Genomic DNA, 14,733 nt, shown 5'->3' with positions numbered 1-14,733 from the left:
GGAGAATAGGAATTAGTTCTTCTTTAAATGTTTGGTAGAATTGCCCCGGGAAGCCGTCTGGCCCTTGGCTTTTGTTTGTTTGGAGATTTTTAATGACTGTTTCAATCTCCTTACTTGTTATGGGTCTTTAGGCTTTCTACTTCTTCCTGGTTCAGTTGTGGTAGTTTATATGTTTCTAGGAATGCATCCATTTCTTCCAGATTGTCAGATTTGTTGGCGTAGAGTTGCTCATAGTATGTTCTTATAATAGTTTGTATTTCTTTGGTGTTAGTGGTGATCTCTCCTCTTTCATTCATGATTTTATTTATTTGGGTCCTTTCTCTTTTCTTTTTGATAAGTCTGGCCAGGGGTATATCAATTTTATTAATTCTTTCAAAGAACCAGCTCCTAGTTTCGTTGATTTGCTCTATTGTCTTTTTGGTTTCTATTTCATTGATTTCTGCTCTGATCTTTATGATTTCTCTTCTCCTGCTTGGCTTAGGGTTTCTTTCTTGTTCTTTCTCCAGCTCCTTTAGGTGTAGGGTTAGGTTGTGTACCTGAGACTTTTCTTGTTTCTTGAGAAAGGCTTGTACCGCTATATATTTTCCTCTCAGGACTGCCTTTGTTGTGTCCCACAGATTTTGAACTGTTGTATTTACATTATCATTTGTTTCCTTGATTTTTTTCAATTCTTCCTTAATTTCCTGGTTGACCCATTTATTCTTTAGAAGGATTCTGTTTAGTCTCCATGTATTTGGGTTCTTTTCAAACTTCCTTTTGTGGTTGAGTTCTAGCTTTAGAGCATTGTGGTATGAAAATATGCAGGGAATGATCCCAATCTTTTGATACCGGTTGAGTCCTGATTTAGGACCGAGGATGTGATCTATTCTGGAGAATGTTCCATGTGCACTAGAGAAGAATGTGTATTCTGTTGCTTTGGGATGAAAAGTTCTGAATATATCTGTGATGTCCATCTGGTCCAGTGTGTCGTTTAAGGCCTTTATTTCCTTGCTGATCTTTTGCTTGGATGATCTGTCCATTTCAGTGAGGGGAGTGTTAAAGTCCCCTACTATTATTGTATTATTGTTGATGTGTTTCTTTGATTTTGTTATTAATTGGTTATTTATATAGTTGGCTGCTCCCACGTTGGGGGCATAGATATTTAAAATTGTTAGATCTTCTTGTTGGACAGACCCTTTGAGTATGATATAGTGTCCTTCCTCATCTCTTATTATAGTCTTTGGCTTAAAATCTAATTGATCTGATATAAGGATTGCCACTCCTGCTTTCTTCTGATGTCCATTAGCATGGTAAATTCTTTTCCACCCCCTCACTTTAAATCTGGAGGTGTCTTCGGGCTTAAAATGAGTTTCTTGGAGGCAACATATAGATGGGTTTTGTTTTTTATCCATTCTGATACCCTGTGTCTTTTGACAGGGGCATTTAGCCCATTAACATTCAGGGTAATTATTGAGAGATATGAATTTAGTGCCAGTGTATTGAATGTAAGGTGACTGTTACTGTATATGGTCTCTGTTCCTTTCTGATCTACCACTTGTAGGCTCTCTCTTTGCTTAGAGGACCCCTTTCAATATTTCCTGTAGAGCTGGTTTGGAGTTTGCAAATTCTTTCAGTTTTTGTTTGTCCTGGAAGCTTTTAATCTCTCCTTCTATTTTCAATGATAGCCTAGCTGGATAGAGTATTCTTGGCTGCATGTTTTTCTCATTTAGTGCTCTGAAAATATCATGCCAGCTCTTTCTGGCCTGCCAGGTCTCTGTGGATAAGTCAGCTGCCAATCTAATATTTTTACCATTGTATGTTACAGACTTCTTTTCCCGGGCTGCTTTCAGGATTTTCTCTTTGTCACTGAGACTTGTAAATTTTACTATTAGGTGACGGGGTGTGGGCCTATTCTTATTGATTTTGAGGGGCGTTCTCTGAACCTCCTGAATGTTGATGCTCGTTCCCTTTGCCATATTGGGGAAATTTTCCCTAATAATTCTCTCCAGTATACCTTCTGCTCCCCTCTCTCTTTCTTCTTCTTCTGGAACCCCAATTATTCTAATGTTGTTTCATCTTATGGTGTCACTTATCTCTCGAATTCTCCCCTCGTGGTCCAGTAGCTGTTTGTCCCTCTTTTGCTCAGCTTCTTTATTCTCTGTCATTTGGTCTTCTATATCACTAATTCTTTCTTCTGCCTCATTTATCCTAGCAGTGAGAGCCTCCATTTTTGATTGCACCTCATTAATAGCTTATTTGATTTCAACTTGGTTAGATTTTAGTTCTTTTATTTCTCCAGAAAGGGCTTTTATATCTCTCGAGAGGGTTTCTCTAATATCTTCCATGCCTTTTTGGAGCCCGGCTAGAACCTTGAGAATTGTCATTCTGAACTCTAGATCTGACATATTACCAACGTCTGTATTGATTAGGTCCCTAGCCTTCGGTACTGCCTCTTGTTCTTTTTTTTTTGTTGAATTTTTACGTCTTGTCATTTTGTCCAGATAAGAGTATATGAAGCAGCAAGTAAAATACTAAAAGGGTGGCAACAACCCCAGGAAAATATGCTTTAACCAAATTAGAAGAGATCCCAAATTGTGAGGGGGAGAAAGAGGATAAAAAGAGGTTCCAAAGGAAGAAAGAAAAAAAAAAGAAAAAGAATTTAAAAAAAGAAACAAATAAGAAAAATATAAAAAAGAAAAAATATATATATTGGATAAACTAGTTTAAAAATGTTAAAAAAGAAAAAGGTAAAAGTTAAAAAAAAATTTACCAGAAGGCAAGAAAAAAAACAAAAAATGAAAAAGAAAAAAATTAAATTAACTGCACGACTAAAATAAATCACAGGGAGAAAGCCGTGAGTTGCGTGCTTTGCTTTCTCCTCCTCTGGAATTCTGCTTCTCTCCTTGGTATTGAAACCGCAGTCCTTGGTAGGTTAACTTGGTCTTGGCTGGATTTCTTGTTGATCTTCTGGGGGAGGGGCCTGTTGTACTGATTCTCAAGTGTCTTTGCCCCAGGCGGATTTGCATCGCCCTTCCCCGGGGCCAGGGTGAGTAATCCGCTTGGGTTTGCTTTCCGTGGAGTTCCGGAGGACGGGAATACAAATGGCGGCCTCCTGGTCTCTGGCCCGGAGGAGCCGAGAGCCCGGGGCCCCACTCCTCATTGTGCCCTCAATGAACAGCACCCAGTTACTCCCGTCTGCCTGACCTCTGGCCGCGCTCCGAGCTCACCCGGCCTGCAACCGGTTCAAAGTAACACCGAGTTGTGAGCTTACTGTCGGCTCTGTCTCTGTAGCCGGCTTTCCTGTTCCAATACCCGCAAGCTCTGCGACACTCAGTCACCCCTGATCCTTCTGTGACCCTGCGGGACCTGAGGCCACGCTGACCCCGCGTGGGCTTCCCCCCGGTTTAGCCTCTGGAGCGATGTCCCTCAGCGGAACAGACTTTTAAAAGTCCTGATTTTGTGCGCCGTTACTCCGCCGCTTGCCAGGAGCCGGCCCCTCCCCCCGGGGTCTATCTTCCCGTTGTTTTGGATTCACTTCTCCGCCGGTCCTACCTTTCAGAAAGTGGTTGTTTTTCTGTTTCCAGAATTGCTGTTCTTCTTCTCTTCGATCAGCCGATGGATTTTCAGGTGTTTGCAATCTTTCTATAAGCTATCTAGCTGATCTTCAGCTAGCTGAATTAGTCTCAGCCTGCTACTTCTCCGCCATCTTGACTCCTGCTCTTCTCTGCATTTTTTTTTTTTTAAGGTAGCATTAGTTTCCTGGGACACTGAACACCTTTCAGCGCTCAGCCACATCTCTACCAGATTGTATTCCTACCTCTATCAGATTTTATTTCTATTCCAATGTGGTTTTGAAACCCATTGAAGAAGGTTAAATTGCTTTATCTTGCAAATCAGATGTAAGCGATTATCTAGTCTCAATGTTTGGTTGCAGTTTATTTCCCTGCCCCTTTGGCCTGGATCACAGTCAGATGCTTCTAATTTATTTCTTTGTGGGTTTAGCTAGAACTTCTGGTCTTCAAAGAACACAGTTTTTTGTTTTGTAGGACTTTGGGACTCATTTTAGCCTCAATTGTTTATAATACTCTTGTCAATGTGTCAACTGGAGGCATTATTCACTTCTTCATTAATGAATTCTCATATCAAGAAGCTGATGAAGAGAGTCTCTGCTGAGATTCGCCCGGGTTTCCTGCTCCAACAGTGCTTGGGCGGAACCCGGCGCTTATCCCCTCACCCTGGCCATCTCCTCACAGTGCCCTCGGACTGCTCCAAGCCGCCACCCTCCCCCCCCCCCTTGCTGCTCCAGCACCGCGAAATCGCAGCCCGCCGCCCCCTCTCCTCAGCCGCCGTTAGGCGACCGCGTCCCCCTCACAAGTGCACCAGAACTACCACCAGGACTCAGAGGCCCCCATCAACCGCCAGATCAACCTGGAGCTCTACGCCTCCTATGTCTACCTGTCCGTGTCTTACTACTTTGACCACGGTGATGTGGCTTTGAAGAACTTGGCAAATATTTTCTTGCTGAGCAACTGATGAAGCTGCAGAACCAACGAGGTGGCCGAGTCTTCCTTCAGGATATCAAGAAACCAGACAGTGATGATTGGGAGAATGGGTTGAGTGCAATGGAGTGTGCATTACAATTGGAAAAGAGTGTGAATCGGTCACTACTAGAAGTGCACAAACTGGCCACTGATAAAAATGACCCCCATTTGTATGACTTTATTGAGACTCATTGCCTGAATGAGCAGGTGAAATCCATCAAAGTATTGGGTGGCCACATAAGCAACCTGTGCAAGATGGGGCCCCCAAATCTGGCATGGTAGAGTATCTCTTTGACAAGCACATCTTGGGAAACAGTGATAGTGAGAGCTACGCCTTAGGCTGTCATCCCAGAGCCACCTGGTCCCTGAGGCCATGCATGCATGTTGGGGTTACCTTTACCTTTTCTGTAAGTTGTACCAAAACATCTACTTAACTTCTTTCATTTGTACCATTCCTTCAAATAAAGTAATTTGGTACTCACCCAAAGAAGAAAAAGCTGATTTAAAAAAGGCATTATTTTTAGAATGAGTTCCTCTAGATTTCATCTAAATATCTACAAAGGGGATAGCATGAAATTTGGTATCTCTGCTCCCAAGCATATGTAAGCATCTGCAAGCAGAATTTCCCAAGTAAATATAGACAGCCTGAAAATTACCAAGACAGTAAGGTTACTCCAAAAAATGTCTCTTATCTATCCGCTGTGATTGTGCCCCTTGGAATGGGTACATATACTCTGCAACCTGCCTTCCTTGGCATTGTCAGTGTGTTTGTGTTTCTGTGGGGAAAAAATGATCAGAAGAAAGTCCTCTCTTGTATGTTTCTCTGCTGTCATTTCCTCTTCTGTTACTTTCCCTCTCTTGTTCCTCTATAACTTCTATCTGTAACTAACCAGACTTTCAAATGGGAACATCATATTTCTTACCTTTGTATTTATGTTTCTAGCTCTTAGTCTGGAAAGTAAAGAATGGTTTATATCTCTCTTAAAAAAAAAAAAAAAAGAAGAAGAAGAAAGAAAAAATGTAGTTACTTTCATGTATATGATTTAGAAAAGTATTTCTTTCCCAGAAGCCCTTAATAAAAAGAAAAGGAGGGAAAAAAGAAAAAGAAAAGAAAAAAGAAAACTCCTTCCCTCCTAAAAGGCTCCCTCTCCAGGAGGGAATGCAATTAGCCACATTTAGTTACTTGAGGGAGAGGAAGATCAGGCAGTCACCATGTACCTCTTGCTGGGAGAATCTGGGAAATGAGGGTCATTTACACATATTTGGTTAATTAAGAAGCTAGTGTTGTATGTTATTGAATCTATAGGACTATTTCTTTTCTTTTGCTGCATTTTGAATATATGCCCTTGTAGTAACTTTTCATAATTCAATGCTTTACAAAACCAGTAGTATAAAACTTCTTTCAAACATCCCCAAATCTAAACCCTAATGCTATTTCCCCCTGTGAAGTAAAACTTTAAAAATGTGTAATTCAGGTTTTTCAGGGCATATTGTTACTAGAAAAAACAATACAAGTCAGCTTCTCATTAAGGTGATATACGTTCCACATTATGACTTCTAATTATCAACACTGAGTCCAACTATGACTCATCATTCCCAGGAGTTTTAGGACAAGAAAGTAAGAAAGCCAAGGAGAAGAGTTTTATAATCAGTGTTTGGGTGATGGTGGATGGGCCCATTCTACCAGGACTGAGAAATCTCTGACACCTTCTCTGCCCTTGTTATCTAAGCCAGTTTAAGGATGGAATTCCTGCTACTTGTAACAAATAGCGTCCAAATATATAATATAGTGCTCTTAATTAAAAGCAACAGAACCCAACTCTGGGTCACTTAACCAAGACAAGGTATATTACGCAGATACCTGAGAGATCATGGGACTTATTAAAGTCTGAGAGAACAGGCTTAGAAACTAGCAGAAATCTAGGAGGTAATAGAGGGCCATGATTTAGAAAGACATAAGAAAGCCATAACAGACTTTATAGTCTCAGATGGCTCCTTCCTCATTCTTGTTTCCCTTACCCACAATTCAATATCTAGCTGCCCATGCTTGGGTCACCTTCTATCATGCAGAGAACAGGAAGGAATGGAAAGATTGGCTCCCTTCATGTTCATACTGGGAAATGAGCAGCTTCACTCCAAGAAAATGAAAGACAGATAAACTCTCAAAGGAACTGGAATATTAAGAGAAGTAGGAATGGATTCTGGACAAATTAAAATGACAAGAGTTCTAGCAAAAGAACTACTGGGCTTTGAATTTAGACTCTACTTATTTAGTGCGTGACCTTGAGCAAATTATGTCTTCTCTTCAAATTACAGTCTTTAAATCTATAAGATGATAATGAGTATGATGATGAACATAACATCTGCTTTGTGGATTTCTTCCAAAGTCCAGATAAAACAATGTGTACAAAAATCTTCAGCATTTAAACCATGACAAAGTAGCGATAGACCATCAGCAGCAATAGCAGAGGATATCTGCTGGAATCACCTTTTCCCTGATTGTCAGATTGTTCTTTTAAAACTCATGACTTCCATAGCAACATTCTAGAGGATGCTTTGGATGATAAACCAGTCAAAAGCCTTAATTCCAATGTTCAGTCTAAGAAGAAGAAACCCCCTTATGCTTGGGAATCATGTACCAAATACACTGTGGGTCTTTCTCTACTGGAGTGAAGGAACATCTGCATGGTGGCCCTCAGAAAAGGTGGAAGGTGCAACTAATGAGACCAGGCAAGGTCTTCGAGCTCAGATTCAGTCATCATCTAAATCAATTCCAACCCTCAAGGATGGCTTCTTTCTCCTTCACATGAGATCTGGGACCCTCACAGCAGGGCTGATTTCACTGGCAAGGCAGCAATTTCTTCCCTAAGTCTACCTATGGAGGGGCTCCAGGCAGGATTTCTGGGCTTTCCTGGAATAGGAGACTGCTCAGGAGCTAGGGGGAGTGGGAACATCAGAAGACATTGACACCAACATGGAGTTTCTAACCAACAACACAACCTCCTAAGTTATTAGAGTTAATGGCTCAGAGGTGCTTGGCTGAAACCCATTAATCATTTGTACTCTGTAGGGAAACTACTAGGTTTTTAGCCTTCAAACAGCATGGTAGGTAAAAGCATAAACTTCAGAGTCAGAGACCTAGATTCTGATTTAGTTTCATTGCTCTTACTAAGTTTAACAGAAATTGCTAACCTCCTAGCACAAATCTGTGCTTTGCCTTGGCATAATGGAAGTGGCTGCCCAGTGAAGGACTACATTTCCCAGACTCTCTTGCATTCTAAGTGGGGCCATCTAACTAGTTCTCACAAATAACATGCAGCAGGCTAAGAATGTTCAGATGCAGGTTGCCTTCTTCGTACTGTCTTCCCCATCTGCATTTGCATGAGAGGAATCAGGGTCCTAGGTAGTGACAGATCCATGAGATAAAAGGAACCTGGATCAGTATACAGAGTGATGCTTTCCTCTAATTAACAACTATCTGGTCTGGACTATGATGTTGAAGCTACTATACATTTTGCAGTTTATTTCTTACCTTTGCCTACACTGCGCTAATTAATACATAATTGCCTTTACCACACATATGAATATATTTTCTCCCAGTTTATTTTCTCTATGCATAGTTCCCTTAGAGATATGCTTCTATAATAAATAGTTTGCTGTACTCCTTTGCTTTTTATACTTACAGTACTTTTTCCATGTTTCTATATTCTCGTAACAGACTTTAATGATTCTAGAAACTTCTGAATGGATATTCCATGATTCATTTAATCATTTACTTATTGGTGGATTTTTTCATTTTTTTCTTTTTTCCCTTTTTAATTTGCTTCTATAGTTCAAAACTTGGTAATTGAAAATAAATCTGAATGTGATATATTTTCTAGTAATATCTTGGTCACCGTATGTCTTTTAACAAGAGTGTGGTTTCAGTATCATACTTGAGCAAACTGTTTGCTTGACGTCTCTTCTACCCTAAGCCTCATCAAGTAGAAAAACAAAAAGAAGTCCTCCCTGTTGATTCAGAAGGTGGAGAGAGAGCATCTGTTAAGTTACATTTTCTATGTGGCTAGTGGCACCAACCCAGAAGACGCTCCATATAATCCTGCCAGATACATGCACATACATCCAGGAATTTGTAAACCAAACTTAAGTTTCTGACAATCAAGAATAACACTCAACTTTAGGGACTCAAAAAAGAGGTTAGGCCAGATTTATAGAAGGCACAAATTTAAATAGTATTCAGCTCCATCAGTTCACAAACCAGGTAAGAACTTACTCGACTCTAAGCAAGACTATATCTAGAGATGCTGCCACAGACATTTCATGCTAGTGAGGCATTATGAGCTCACCAAATGGACCACTAAAACCATTAAAAACTGTGAATCCATTTATGAAAGCAAGTGGAAGAACATTTTTGTGATGTTGCAACCATTATTTCTCCATCTTTCCTAATACCCAACATTTGGGAATTCCCAATGCTTCAACGGGCTCACTCCTTAATTACGGAGAATCCAGCAGACTTGTGGGTATTTTCTGACCATTTGAAAAGGCACCATGATACCTCCACGTTTTGTTTCCAACTAGAGAGGCAGATTAAACAAACAGCTTCAGACAAACTTTATTGAAGAAACCAGAGAATGGGACTCCTGAGCCCACTATTTTTTTCCCCAAAATGTAACTTCCAAGCTCAGAGGTCACCAATCTGATTGTGCCTCAAAATTCTTACTCTATTTATTGACCAATAATACAAATTAACTAAACCAAATCAAGTGGTAGATTAATTTCCTCTTTTCTGTTTATTCCATTGTCATTCTTCTTCCTCTTTCTTGTTTTATTGTCTGAAGAAAAATTTTAAGTGGTTTGAGAGACAGTAACTAGGTAATTGGGAAATGGAAAAAATTGGAGAGCTAATTAAAAATCAATCATCTGGGAAGGTCTCAGCAAGGTGGTAACTTATGAGCTGATGTCTACATGATAAGAAGGAGCCAGCCATGTGTCTGGAATATTCAGCAGCCAGTTCGAAGGCATAGCTTGGAGTGTTTAAGATGCGGAAAGAAGGCTTCTGTGGCTGTATCATGGTAAGCAAAAGGAGAACCATAGGGAGTTGGAGAGTGGTCTCGGACATTTAAGACATGGTCAAGAGCTTTTATTCTGAGTACAATTGGCAACTGACCCAGAGCACTTTAAAAGAGATACTGGCATGATCTATTTTATATTTTAAAAGATCACTGTTGCATAGAGAATTGATTGTGGAGAAAGAACAGTCTGATGAAACCCAGTCAGAGGCCACTGCAGCAGGTGAAGAAAGAGCTAAGGACAGACTGAAATAGGGTGGTAGCTGTGGAAAGGCAGAAGGGAGTGTATGTGTTTTAGATATGCTTTGGAGGTAGAGGCAAAAGGAACTTTGTGGAATTGCTTATGGATGTGAGAGAAAGTAAACAATAAGGAATAACTCCTAGGCTATGGGTTGTCAAACATAAGAGATCTTGATACTCTATACTGAGACATAGGACCAGAGGGTTGAGAGAAGAGAAACTCCATCAGAAGTCCTGACGTAGTCATGTTGAATTTTAAGGGCATATTAGTCAGTAAAGGTAGGCAGCAGGTAGTTCATAAATGAATCCACAATTTGAGGAAGGCTATGCTAGTTGTAAAGAATATACACATTTAAAGTAATACGAGTTGATGAGGAGGCCACCTGAGAATAGAGATCAAGAAGAATACAGAACCCATAACTGCTGTGAGACATTCTGAAAGTAAAGAAAATGGAGATGGAAAAGGAAAGTCAATATGGAAGCCAGAGGAGTAAAAAAATAACCAAGTGCATGGTATCACAGAAATCAAGAAAACAAAGTGTGTCACAAAGGCAGAGCCAACTGTGTCCAAATTCACTGAGAGGTCAAGAAAGATCCAGATAGCCAGTCCCCACTGGATTTGGCAATACAGAGGTAATCGTGACTTCACAAAAGCAGCTTCAGAGGACTGGGAAGAAAAGAACTTAACTGAAGTCAGGTAAGGAGGCTGTGGTGGGAGGGAAAGAGAACAATGGCAATACTGACTCCATAATTTTTTCTGTGAAAGAGCATGAAAAGGGGATGGTGGGTAGAGGGCCATAATCAACTGATGTCTTTGTCATTGATACCAGCTGGAGATGGGAGAGGTTTGATAGCAAGAATTCATTACAGCTGGAAACACCGGTTATGAAGGGGACAAGCAGGTAGAGCTCAGAAAGTGACTCTAAGAATGTGACAGAAATGGAACCCAAGGCACAGTGGAAGAGTTGCCCTGTGAGAGGATCAGGGATGTTTATCTTCTGTAACAGAAGGATGAGAGGGCACAGCCACAACTCCAGAGACAGGGAATACCAGCGGAGTGATTCAGCCTCTGGAATGGGATGCTCTGAGGTGTTGTGAGGGTTCAAAGATTTTGCTCCTGGGATTCAGAGGCTTTGCTCAGTTTCCAGCAGACCTGACTTTTCACCACATTTCCCAACACTATACCTTCCTTTTCCCTCACCAAGTTTCTACTTTCTACTCCCATTTCCCATCACCTTTAAAAGTGTAATCCAACACCCTCTTCAAGAAGCAGCTTCAGCCTACAAGAATTTCTCCTTTCTCTGAATCTACATTTGGAAAATTATGAGGTACTATTTTGGTCTCTAAATGTTTCTTAGTCTTTTTGCACCATGGGATCCCAGCTCCATAAGACAGTGATTCTGTGGTTTCTTTGTGGGGTTTTTTGTTTTGTTTTGTTTTGTGTTTGTTTTGGTTTTTTTGTTTTTGGTTTTGGTTTTAGTTTTTTTTTTTAGCTATCTAAATGCAAGTGCTGTCTTGTCTTCAAACTACTTGACTGCTTATGATGTGTAGCAAAGGTAAATAGATGGATCCGGATTGGAATTATAGAACAAGCAGTCTTTCTGAGGAATGTCCATCATCACCCCATCATTAACCCCAAACTCTAGTTAATTAAGGGTGACTTAAATTCTGCAGGGGCATATAGTATAAGTAACAGGGTGCCACAACCATTTCCACTGCCAGCTGTTGGAATATATTGGTCCAAGGCCAAATCTGCCCAAGAACCCTGAGATGGGACTGTTCATTCTAAAATCATCAGCCCTTTATTGAGAAAAGATTGTAATATTCATGATTGAAGGTCATGGTTATTAAGTTTTGCAGTAGTATCTATCACCCTTATTCAATCCACAAAATAGACAGGATAAACTAGTATAAATATGCCCACATCTCATAGTTCCCATATTTCTAAGTGAAAAGCTGTCTGATCAAAAAATTGTTTTTAAAAAAAGATTACACATCATTGTCATTTCCAATGAAGAAAAGTGAATTTATTTTCTCAGGATCCCCAGCTATATTTGTATTAAATAATGGATGTTTCCTTAAATAATTTGTATTGTTATGAAGTTGGGATGTACTAAGACTATAGCTTCCTAAGTCATCTCCAAGCTCTCCTTCATGACCAGTCATTTTCCAGTTGGATTTAAAGCATGTCCATTTCACCTAGATCTATGACAGGAAATCCGCTGGGCACTCATTTGGTGATGTCTTTAGGCCTCCAGTAAGGATAGAGTCGAAAAAGATGGGGGGGTCAATTCTTACTAGCCAGCTCCAAATCTGTTATCCTGAAAAACAAAAAACACAAAATAAACAAAAAGCTGATGTATCAATGAATTACCAGCTGAATTGCATTTTGTTTATTATAACATGAAATGCCAGCCAGAGATCTACTTCCTGATCTGTTTTACACACACACACACACACACACACACACACACCCCACATACCTCTTGCTCCTTTCTTTGAAATGTACTGCTAAGAGGAAAACTCTTTCAGTTTTTTTGTTTTTGAAGATCAAACTCTCCAAGTGTGTACTACCAAGCAATATATACTTGATGCATTGGCCCATCCACAGGATGGGTTGGGACAAGAAAATGATAGGAAGGATTGGCAAGAGGGACAGAGTGATATGGCAGTCATTTAGAGGTCATTAATCCTAGTATGGAAAATACAAAGGCTATTACACAGAATGTTCTACAGAACATAAAGCTAATGGGGGAAATGCTATTAACTCCTTATAGTGATCTTGACTGTTTTAGTAAATATTTTATTAGTCTTTCATCACTGTGGTGTATTACTTCATAAGAAAAAAATATAATTAACTTTTAAGCCCTACTGAAAAAAGGTTTATTTAATGCTCTTGAAGCTATCCTAGTTAAACTTTTCTTCTTGATTCTTCTTAAATTAATTCTCACCTCTCCTTTATCTTTATTCCTATTCCCTAACCACAATCCCACCTAATCCCTCTCAAATCAATTGGGAAAAAATCATAAATTTTCTCTTTGGGGAAACCTACTCCAGGAGGAATGATAAAATTTTGTGCCATTTGGAGTTTACAACTAATTATTTTGTTCTCTGAAAACAGACTGGAGCTGTCTAAAGAGTCTATCTAGGGAAGAAAATTTCCTTTTCTTTGAATTTCTTTTTAGATCTGAATATGAGAAAGGTTACCTTTAATGCAATTTATAAGCAGTCATTTCACTGAAGGTGCAGGAGTACATTTCTAAATTGGTTTAGGATCATTGCATCTTCTATCTCCTCTAATTCCCGAGAGCCACAATTTCCAATTAACACTAGAAAGCTTGACAAATAGAAAAGGAACATTCTTCCCCATTGTGAGCAATACCTTTCCAATGCTGTTCCGTGGCCTGAAGCGACCTCTCTGCCCTAATCCATCTCTCCGTGTGGGCTTCCATCAATCCACCCTGCTAGCACTCGTCTTCCTGGGAAACCCCTGCAGACCCATTCAGGGAGGGCTGACCCTCTCTCCTGTGCTATTGGTGGACTTGATACACAACTGCATGAGCTGCCCTCACCACGGGCAGTGCCATGATTACTTTGCTAGTCTAAACTCCCCCACTGGGCCAGAAGCAACCTGAGAACAGAGATGGTCCTCTCTTTCTCTTCACATTCTTCTTGCACACAGCAGGTGTCACAAATATCTGTAGAATGAATGATTCTCCACTAAGCACTGGTGATCCTGGATGAGTTACGTAGTCTCTCGGTGCCTCAGTTTCCTCATAGGTGGCTAATAACAGAAACCTTATTGATGGTGGGCAGGAATAGAGTGACTATGCAAAATGTTTATCAGCACGTCTGGCCTTTAGAAGGAGTTGGTGGTAGAAGGCTGATTACCTACTCCCAAACCATCCCTCTTATTAATAAATGTTAGCTGTTACTTTACTATGGGGCAGCAGTATGTTTTGAGAAGGAGAATCCATCCCTCACACTCAGACAAGGGAACTCTTTTGATCATGACAGGTTTAGGGGTGGGCCTAACACATAGTCCCACTTCATACAGCTTAAGGGGATTCTGCTGGCAGTTTCCTGGGTTTTTTGTTTTTCATGAAAACAGACTTGGGAAGAAAAAGACTATCCCCTTTTCCTTCTGTGGACATCGTTTTATGAGGTGTGACCTCCATCTCATTACCATGAGGAGAAAGCTAAGAGAATTGCAGAGACGCAACTCAAGGAACCTGACTCATTTGAGTTGCTGTATTAACAACTCTGGAACCACCTCTCTGTAGACAATTTAGTATATCAGAAAATTAAATGTCCCATTGTTAAGCTACTTTAATGGACTACTCTATTACTTGAAGGGAAAAAAAAATCCTAAATAATAGGATGCTTAACAAATGCTAGCTATTCATTTCAGCCGGGACTAATGCTCTCTGAACAATTTCTGTCACAAGAAAGCAGGCTCTTGCTGGAAATTATACAATATATTCCCTAGTGTTATTTACAAAATAGAAACTCCATAAGCCAAGATTTTCTTGTCTATTTAGAAAATAAGTAAAAATGCACCAGGTACCCACTTCCTTACTTTCTAAAAGCCCATGGAAACATAGTGCAAATCAAAATTGGTCTGGCTCATAAAGTCTTTCAATATTGAATTAAGTTTATGGAACCTAGTAGAAACAGGTAGGTTATGCCCTGTGTCCAGCCTAACTCACAAAACTGAACTCTGACTAAAACAACTCAGTCAGTAAACTCTTCTTCATACCCTACTCAAGTGAGCTTTGCCCCCTCCACCTACCCTAGAGCTCAGGAATTTACAGCCCATAATAAACAGTTTGCAGGTTAGCGATAGAAATAGAAACAGTTTGGGTGGGTTGATGTCTGTTTTTTGGGAGAATGTCTTGAAT

General features: G+C 40.1%; 1 pseudogene; it reads left to right on the top strand.

The window, feature by feature from the left end:
* The first annotated feature begins 4,072 nt into the window (after nucleotides 1-4,072).
* LOC101681051 lies at nucleotides 4,073-5,001 on the top strand (annotated as a pseudogene).
* Nucleotides 5,002-14,733: the final 9,732 nt, after the last annotated feature.

The sequence above is a fragment of the Mustela putorius genome, unplaced genomic scaffold (assembly GCF_011764305.1).
Source record: "Mustela putorius furo isolate JIRA1106 unplaced genomic scaffold, ASM1176430v1.1 tig00003834_pilon_pilon_pilon, whole genome shotgun sequence".
Classification (NCBI taxonomy): domain Eukaryota; kingdom Metazoa; phylum Chordata; class Mammalia; order Carnivora; family Mustelidae; genus Mustela; species Mustela putorius.
The sequence above is the reverse complement of the archived record's forward strand: the minus strand, read 5'-3'. Positions and strand labels throughout refer to the sequence as shown.